The 9,934-nt window shown below is 41.9% G+C and overlaps 1 protein-coding gene across 1 annotated transcript in view; it reads left to right on the top strand.

Moving 5' to 3' along the window:
* The window catches only part of Acer3 (alkaline ceramidase 3), a 67,935-nt gene that overhangs the window by 1,137 nt on the left and 56,864 nt on the right, over nucleotides 1–9,934 (top strand). The window lies entirely within an intron of this gene.

Raw genomic sequence — 9,934 nt, forward strand, 5'->3', positions numbered from 1 at the left:
TGTGTGTGTGTATTTCCTAGATGATTATTTCTAGCATGCTAGAAAGAAATCTGCCACTTCTTCCGTCCAGTTTGGTCAGCTTTGGCGAGCACGGTGTTTGGATATTCTTTTTTCTTGTTGTTTGTTTTTGGCAAGCAGCAGAGAACCGTCTTTGGTTGCTACTGTCTTCTTTTGAACGGGACCCACTTTACTAGGCCACGAGGGAAAACTCTTCTTAGCTCACATTCTCGAGTCCTTCTCGAGGGCGAGTTTCATGTGAGATGATCCTGCAGCGAGTCTTGCCGTTTTCAGGATGTTAGTCCCATGCCCTTGAGGCCATGATGGAGATGGAGCATCACTTTCTCTGAATGACTAGTTTAAATGAATAGTTTTTGTACAGTAAAGGAGAAGATGGGCAGAGTCATTATTTTTAGGCTAATTACTTGGCAATCCAAACATCGACAAAGCGAGCCTTTGGCCAGTTCGTTTTTAGATCACTTTGGCAAGACTACCAGAGGCTCATGACCACCAGGGAGACTTAAAATCATGCTTCTCTGAACTGGAAGTTTGTAGCCTTTTATTTTTCCCCTCTCGGGAGTCTTCAGATGTTGGATGGGCTAGAAGTTTACACACTTTCTCTAGAATGTAGAATTAGGTGCAGTGGGTGGAAGAAAATCACTGGAAGGGGAAAGGTTTTTGCTTCGGCACAAGGGAAGACGTCCTAACCAGCGAGGCCGTCTCGGAACAGGTTGTCACAGAAAGTGCTAAAATAGGCATTGCTCAGGCCAAGTCATGTATTTTAAGAGGAATTGTAAAGGACCTAGCTCTATTCACTTTTTTGTTTTTTGGTGTTTTTTTTTTTTTTTATATATAGGCAATAAAGACTTTTGGTTCAGAACCAAGGTTTTAGATTAGAATCAAAAGAGAAAACTGGCCGTTGAGTCATGCGGACTGTGAGAGAGGAAGATACTGTATTTTGGCAAATAGCTCCGAGAAATGGGAAATGGTTCTACTTCTTCGTGTGCTCAGAAGAGGAAACGGAGTAGACTGAGGGACAGTTTGGGCGCAGCAATCAAGAGGGTTGCGTGAAGAGGGTCAGTGAGTGTCTTGGCCGCTCGTGTACAAACCTTGGGAGAAAATGACCCGAGGGAGGCTGAGTCAGATTGTCTGACCGTATATAACATAATATCGTAATTTGGAGTGCGAGGATTTGGCCTTTAAATAATATGCAGATTTAAAAAGCTGGATGTGTTGGCACATTCCTCTAATTCCAGCGCCTGGGAGGTAGGAGCAGGAAAATCAGGAGTTCAAGTCCAGACTTTGCCACATGAAACACTTTCTCAAAAACAAAACAACCAAATAAGTAACAGCTATATAAATACATCTAAACTATGTGCTGTGTACTACTACTCCTGACATTGTAGCTCTATCATATTTACATTAATGAGCTTTAATGATAGTTTTATCAAGGAAAATAAGTGTTATTATCTGTGTGCCACAATTTGCTAAGCCTTTAATATGTTTTCTCTCTTGAGTTTTACAGTCATTCGCTGAAGGTATCATCATGCCCATTTCACAGATTAATAACGCGAAGCGTTCATATCCTTTTAACTTTTAGTTTGTTTCATTTTGCGAAGGGGTTTCTGTAGCCCAGACACCCCACCCAGATGTTCAGTGTGCATGTATGCTGGGCTGACTTCACACTCTTGGCACTCTTCCAGGTTTAGCATCCCAAGTGCTGGGATCACAGGAGTGAGCCCCAGTCCTGGAAGGAGCATGTATTTCTGGTGTTTTTGATTGTAAGCCTAGGCCTTAACGACTGAACCATCTTTCCAACCCAGGAACATCTGTTTTTAAGAAGTAATTTATCTAAAGTTGTAACGAGGACTGAAACAGTATTCAGGTTGAGGGTGTAGTCTTATGCAGCTTTTCTTCTCCGTCATTGCTTTTATTACCCTTACTGTTTTGCTCTTGCCTTCAAGGGAGAACAGAGATGAAATCCTTTGTCGTCACAAAAGACAAACTGAATGACCATTCAAGTTATTCAGCCATCTTTCAGGATTACAGTATGTGTTTTGGATAATAATTGAATTTGGGGAACCGCCGTTGTAGCTGTGGTAACTGTCAGTCCTGCAAAGCTATCTTCTTTTTTAATTAATTAATTTTTCTTTTTATCTACTCACCTACCTATCTACTTACCTATCTATCCATCTGTCTCTCTGTCTTCCTATCTACCTACCTGTCTATTTTGTTTTTCAAGGCAGGGTTCTCTAGGTAGCCCTGGCTGTCTTGGAACTTGATGTATAGTCCAGGTCGGCCTTGAACTCAGGGCTCCACCTGCCTCCGTGTCCTGAGTTCTGGGATTAAAGACGTGTGCAAACACTGCCGGGCTAAAAGCCATCAGCCCATGTTGATTCAAACTTCTTTTTATTTGAAAAGATTGGAAGGACCTGGGGGAAGGGAAGAGAGTCTCTTTAGATAAGAAATAGCAAGCCCCTTGATGTACTAGCAGTTATAGGGATAAGTGGTTTCTGCTTTATGTGGACTATACAGATAACAGCGCAAGCTGAAATTGGGCTAATGATATTTTATTTGTTTGGGTGTTTATGTGGCGGAGGGGGTGTATGCACGCTACATTGTATGGCAGTCGGAGGATGACTTGCAGAAGTTAGTTCTTCCCTTCCACCATGTGGGCTCCAGGGACCAAACTCAATTCAATCTTGTAATTCATAGTAGAAAAGTCAGAGTTGTTCTGTGAACTTTAAAACCTTTCATCAAACAGGGCTAGCAAGATGGCTCACTTACCTAGTACTTACGCCAACCTTGGTGACCTGAGTTCAGTTCCCTAACCTAGAAGGTAGGGAGAACTGACTCCCACAAGTAGTCTGACCTTTCCCGTGCCCTCCTGCCACCACATACACAAGCGTGTTTTGTTTCTCTGTGAAATGACTTATTATCAAGTGTAGTGTAAACAGTACTTGCTTTCTCATCGTGTGACTTGGAGTGAAAGCATTTCCAGTGCTTTGACAAGTCGTCTCTGAGTTTGGACAGCCTTTTAGCATTTTATTCTCTGCACTTTTTATATTGTGAAATAGCTCCCAAAGTTCCTTTAATTAGAATTGACTTAGTTTTGTTCTTTGTTGGCTGCTATTCTTCTGGGTTATCGTCCTTCGTTTTCCCCACAACTGTTGTGTTCAGTGTGTTGATAAGTTTGCCTTAACTGAGTTCCTCAGGCAGTAACTCTAAAGCCTCTTCAGTGACAGCGGCATCAGCGTTTCTGTAATGCGTCTTTCTGTGCTGCCAGCCACCAGAGACTTCTTACTGGTTATGGAAGCCTGGCCTGTAGCTTAGGCTTGTTCCTAACTAGCTCTTATAGCTTAAATTAGCCCAGTAATCTATGTTCTGTCATGTACCACCCATGCTGCTTCCTCTGTGTCTCTTCGCATCTCTCTTGCGTGCCCAGATTCCTCCTCCTCCCTCTGCCTGGAAGTCCCGCCTGTACCTCCTGCCTAGCTACTGGCCGTTCATCAATGCACCTCCACACCATGTACAGACATCCCGTAGCACATCTCCATGGTTTTCTGTTTCTCTCATAACTCTGTTTACACTGGTTTGCAGTTTCTGTTGACTGGAGTCTGTTTCTCTGCTGCCCTTTCCCCACTGTTGACCAGTTCCCTCTTGTCACCAGGAGAAAAAGATAAAACTCAATCATATGCTTTGCTCTCTCTCTGTACATGGACTGAATAACAGATATTAAATGACTTTGAAAATAACCAGCTTTGAAAGAATTAACTAAGTTGGTCACTAAAAAAAGTTTATGTGATTATGTATGGGTTAAAGATCTAACAATGAAGTTTGTAGTTTATTTATTTGGATTAGTATTATTTCATTAAATTCTGGCAAACTAAGATATATACATATTGGAACTCTGCTGAGTGAAGATGCCTATATATTAATAATCCTCAAAGCATTTTATTAAGTAGGCGATGCTACCTTGTTTTAAAAAAGAGAAAGAAGTTACCTCCTCAGTGGCATATATCTGTACCACTAATAGTGGCAGAAACAGTGTTCAAACGTAGGTCCGACACTTTCTGCCGTGGCACACAGATGCAGGAGGTGGCATTCCAAGTGCTAGTAGTTTAGTGGAAGAAACAGTGCCTAAGGAGAGGAGCGTCCTAAGCTATTGTTATCGCCTCAGAGAAGAAATTACTCAGTTAAAAATTATTTAAAGACTTGGGTGTGGTGGCTCATGCCTACAATTCCAGGACTTGGGGGGTAGAGACAGGTGAGTCAGAAGCTCAGGGCTGTTCTTGGCTACAGTGTTAGCTTAAGTCCACCCTAGGTATTAAGAGACCCTGCCTTTAATTTTTTTTTCTGAATATTGCATTTTTTCAGTAAGTATTCATTGAGCTATTTTGTCAGTTACCTCAGACTGTAAAACTGTAATGTATAGGCGGCCTCTCTATCCATGGTATTGGAAAGGCTAGTAGGATATCAATAGGCATACTTTCCTCCCCAGATTAGAGACTGAACCTAGGGCTGCATGTGGGCTAAATATATATATCTATATATCCTTATCCATGCCTGTATGCCTACATATCTGTCTGAATCTATCTTTCTGACTCTGTCTATACCTCTGAGCTAAGCTCAACTCTCTGTTTTTTATTCTAAGATAGAATCTCACTGATTTGTCCAAGGTAGCCTTGAAATCAGCGCTTGTAGTTTAGACAGGCCTTGAACTTACTGTGTCAGCCTTCAGCGTAGCTGTGTCGCAGACTTTAGATACCAGGCCTGTTTACATTGTTCCTTTCAAGTGAGATTCATTTTAAAATGTATTTGGTAGAAGAATGTCTGAGAATTTACATTTTATAGGAGTTATTTATAAAAAAGCTAAAGAATATTTGGAAATTCCGCCAGAGGAGGTAACATGATTGGCCGCTGACAATATGACCAGCTTGCCATCTTCCTTTTATTTTGGAGCTGAGATGGTTTGAGCTAAGTATTGTTTCTCCCTCCTCATGGGTTTGTTGCCACTCTCCAGTCTTATCTGTAGGATCCAGGCAGAGGGAAGTAGGCAGCCCTCAGTGCCCTCGGTCTTTATGACTTTTTATAAGATTCACGCAGATGGGAGAAAGGAGTTTGTTTCTTCTCTGTAGCTTATGATGAAAGGCTTTAACCAGTTGTCTTTCGTACACATGTCACTAGGGGTATCTAGTCTCTTTGGCTTTCTTTTTCTTTCCTTTTCTCAGGCTCCTTCCATTTTTCTTGATATACGTGAGTACACATCAGGAGTCTTAGTCCTGGTCTCTGTGGGCTGTCATCCTCAGGAAGACAACTCTTTCATTAAAATTTTTATTACATCTATATTCTATTTATTTAGTGATATGTATGCTTGTGCTTTTGGCTATTAGAAGACACCTTCAAGAGTCAGTTCATTTTCTACCATCTGGGTCATCGGGATTGAGCTTAGGTCCTCGGAGTTGATGGTAGGTACCTTTGTCCACTGAGCCATTTCCCTTGTCCCTAGAGAATTCTTTTCCTAAGGAAAAGTGGACAGGCAGCACTGCATCCAACATGCAGCATAAAAGTCAGCCAAAGGGGCTGGAGAGATGGCTCAAAGGTTAAGAGCACTGGCTGCTCTTCCAAAGGTCCTGAGTTCAATTCCCAGCAACCATATGGTGGCTCACAACCATCTGTAATGAGATCTGGTGCCCTCTTCTGGCCTGCAGGCATACGCACAGACAGAATATTGTATACATAATAAATAAATAAATAAATAAATAAATAAATAAATAAGTAAATATTTTTTTTAAAAAAGTCAGCCGAAGAAGGAATGACAAATGAAGGATCAAATTTAGTGTAAAAAAGATTTAGGTTTAATATATTCAGCTCAGAGACTGCAAGTAAATGGTTTTGGTTGTTGTGGTGGATGTATTTATGGGTACATTAGGACAGAATGAAATGATACTTTATAAAAACCTGAAACAGAGTTAGAAAAACTTATAGATGTGCCAGACTTTTGATACTGTAACACCCCAACACTGCACTGTCATCTACAAATATATATATATATATATACACACACACACACACACACACACACACACACACACACACACACACACCAAACCCCCCAGTTTTTCAATAAGTTTACAATTTTGTGTTGGGCTACAGACATGTTTGGAACTCAGCAAGATGACAGAGCCAGAAAGAGGCAGTAAGGACAGTTACGGTAACATGAGAATCCCTGGCATTTTACTATGTACTAGAGTCTGGACTGTGCTCCAGTTCAGGCTTGTGTCTTTGGGTAAATCATTTATTCTCTGTATCATTTTACTTTTTATAAAATGCAGGATCTCAGCCACGTGAAATAAGCACTTTATATTCGTGTTTGTTTTTGGTTTTTTGAAGCGGGGTTTCTCTGTGCAGCCCTGGCTATCCTGGAACTCACTCTGTAGACCAGGCTGGACTTGAACTCACCGAGATCCACCTGCCTCTGCTTGTGAGTGGTGCGATTAAAGATGTACACCACCACTGCACTTTATATCTTAATTGTTGTATCTTGTTTATTTTTATTTTATGTGTGTGGGTGCTTTGCCTGCATGTGTGTCTGTGTACCACTTGCATGTTTAATATGCAATGAGGCCAGAAGAGGACTTGATCCTCTGTAACTAGACTCTCTTACAGACAGTTGTAAACCTCAGTTGGGTGCTGGGATTTGAACTTGGGTCCTCTGGAAGAGCAGCCAGTACTCTTAACAACTGAGCCATCTCTTCGGCATCCCAGCTTGATGTTGGTTTTTTCCCTAGGTGAAAATTTCAAACCTACAGCAGACTTGGAGGAACCCCACGGTGGATGGCCATCCCCCTGCCTCCTCTCCTCTAACAGACTTGGAGGAACCCCACGGTGATGGCCATCCCCCTGCCTCCGCTCCTCTAACAGACTTGGAGGAACCCCACGGTGATGGCCATCCCCCTGCCTCCGCTCCTCTAACAGACTTGGAGGAACCCCACGGTGATGGCCATCCCCCTGCCTCCACTCCTCTAACAGACTTGGAGGAACCCCACGGTGATGGCCATCCCCCTGCCTCCTCTCCTCTAACAGTTTCACACATCTGGTCGTTTACTGGTTCTTTGCTCGGCCTATCATCTTATTATTTTTTTTGACACAGTACACTTCCCCTAAAAAACCTTTCACCTTTGTTTCATTATATAAAGCTCAATTTTTGTGTGTTTTCTTTTTGGTATAAAGTCTTCATTCAATGGAATGGATAGACATCAAACTTATATTTGCTGAAAAATAAGCACACCTGTATAACAGAACTGCTGTTGAGATACACAGCTGTGGGTTGCGGATGTCGCTTTGTGGCACACTGAGTGCTTAGCATACCTGAAGCCCTAGAAGCCTTCTGTTCTCTCCAGCAAGTGTGGGGAGAGAGGGAGAGAAGATGGGGGCTTTGCCATGCCCCTCATGCCCCTCTGTGTTCATAGTCATCCCCTCCTTCCTCTCCCTGCCACCACTGTTCTTATGTTTTCCTCCTCCCATAAAGTAGAGTGGCCTGTTTTGGAGCTGCATGTAAGTGGAGTGAATCATCCAGTATTTACTGTTTGATGTCAGGTTTCTTTTGCTCAGTAGAATGTTTTTGAGATTCATCTGTGCTGCTGTGTAGTGGTGATTTACTATGAATGAAACACAGAACCCATTTTCTGGCTGGGGTGTCCGTCTGACTATTTTTGGACTTTGATGATTATCAATAGAACTGTTACGAACATTATTGGACAAGTGTTTTATGGACATATGCTTTTTTGTTATTTTCAACCTGTTTGTTTAGTGTTTTGGCTGTCTTGCTGTACAGTCCTAGCTGACCTGCTCTTTAGCCCTCGCTGACCTTGACTTTGTGGCAGTCTTCCTGCCTTAGCGTCCTAAGTGCTGGGGTCGCAGGCTTGTGTCACCACACCTGCCTAGTAGAGCCATCTTATTTTTTGTAGGCAGATCCCTATAGTTGGAATATTTGGGACATAGAGTGTGTGTGTGTGTGTGTGTGTGTGTGTGTGTGTGTGTGTATGTTGCATTAGAAACTACAAGGCTTTTCTCCATTTTACAGTGATAGTGTTTTGGTTTTGTTTTGAGACAGCATCTGGCTATGTAGCCCAGGCTAGCCTTAAACATTGGCCCTCCTGACTGCTGGGAATAGAGCCCTGTGCTACCTACCATGCTTGCCTCACACATACCGCTTGGTCCACATTCTTGTCAGTGTTTTGCTTCAGTTATTTTCACTTTAACCGTTCTGGTGAATGCATACCCATATGTCACGATATCTGGTTTGTTTATTCTGAAGTGGTCAGTCTTTTTCCACCCCACCTCTGCACACTACAAAGCTGGTCTTCGCGTGTGCGTTACATGCCCATGCCCTTCCATTGTTCACACATTCTATGAGAGAGAGTCAGTTGTCTTAGGAAATTTTGCAGTTTGGATGGATTTTTTTTTTTTTTAGCAATAAGTAACTGAAAACAGTGTTTGAAGTTGAGTTTTGAGCAAATTTTGATTTCCTATTACGTAAACTTGGTATGCCAAATCGTATCATACTTTTTTAAAAATCTTAGATGTCGAGACTAAAAAAAAAATAAGAACTAAGTTTTGTGCTTTTGAAAGCTGTTTTATCATCCAAGAATTTTATAAGCATCCTTTTATTGATCCCTTTAATGTATGGATAATAATCAAGAGGTATTTCACCCAATGAAAGTGTAGCCCAAAGTTGAAATAGTTTGTTTGCAGAACTGGGAATAATTGTTGACTCATTCTAGATATGTGCTCTTAGCGCTTAGATATGTCCTCGGATTTCTCAAGACAGACTGCTTTTAACAGAAGAGCAAGCAGAACTCTGATTATACGTAGTAAAGTTTGTTATTGGCACTGACCGTGTGCACATTGATACACTTGCGCTATTGACCCTTTACCTCTGACATGTCATCCGCTTTCTCCATACTAGCTAAATCCTGGACTCTGCTTTCTGTGGTACCAGTGCATCACCTAACTTTTTATAGTTCGTGTTGGATGACTCTTCTTTCCTAGCTTTTAAATGTTAGCCTATCCTATATTTTTACATTGAAAGCACATTTTCTATAGGATTTATAATAGACTCATATTCATTTTTGTCAGTGTCTTAGGGTTACTGTTGTTGTGCAGAGACACCATGACTATGACAGCTCTTATAAAGGAATACATTTATGAGGGTTTATGGTTTACAGCTCAGCGATTCAGTCCATTAACATGGCGAGAAGCATGGCAGTGTGCAGGCAGACATGTGCTAGGGAAGGAGCTCAGGGTTCTGCATCTTGATCTGCAGGCAGCAGAAGGAGACTGTGTGCCACACTGGGCGTATCTTTAGCATATGAGACCTCAAAGCCCACCCCCACAGTGACACAGTTCCCCCAACAAGGCCACACCTATTCCAACAAATTCACCTCTCTCTCTCTCTCTCTCTCTCTCTCTCTCTCTCTCTCTCTCTCTCTCTCTCTCTCGCTATTTTATTGAGCTCTACATTTTTCTCTGTTCCCTTCCCTGCCTCTCCCCTCCCCTCTTCAACCCTCTCCCATGGTTCCTGTGCTCCTAAGTTACTCAGGAGATCTTGTCTTCTTCTACTTCCCATGTAGATTAGATCCACATGTCTCTCTTAGGGTCCTCATTGTTGTCTAGGTTCTCTGAGATTGTTATTTGTAGGCTGGTTTTCTTTGCTTTATATTTAAAAACCACTTATGAGTGAATATATGTGATAATTGTCTTTCTGGGTCTGGGTTAAGGTCATGTCTCTTAATAGTGCCACTTCCTATGGTCTAAAAGCATTCAAACATGTGAGTCTATGGGGGCCATTGTATGTAGTAGGACTTTCTTGTTTTTTTTTTTTTTTTTTTTTTTTTTGAGACAGGGTTTCTCTGTAGCTTTGGTGCCTGTCCCC

Source organism: Microtus ochrogaster, chromosome 22 (genome assembly GCF_000317375.1).
Source record: "Microtus ochrogaster isolate Prairie Vole_2 chromosome 22, MicOch1.0, whole genome shotgun sequence".
Taxonomy (NCBI): Eukaryota; Metazoa; Chordata; class Mammalia; order Rodentia; family Cricetidae; genus Microtus; species Microtus ochrogaster.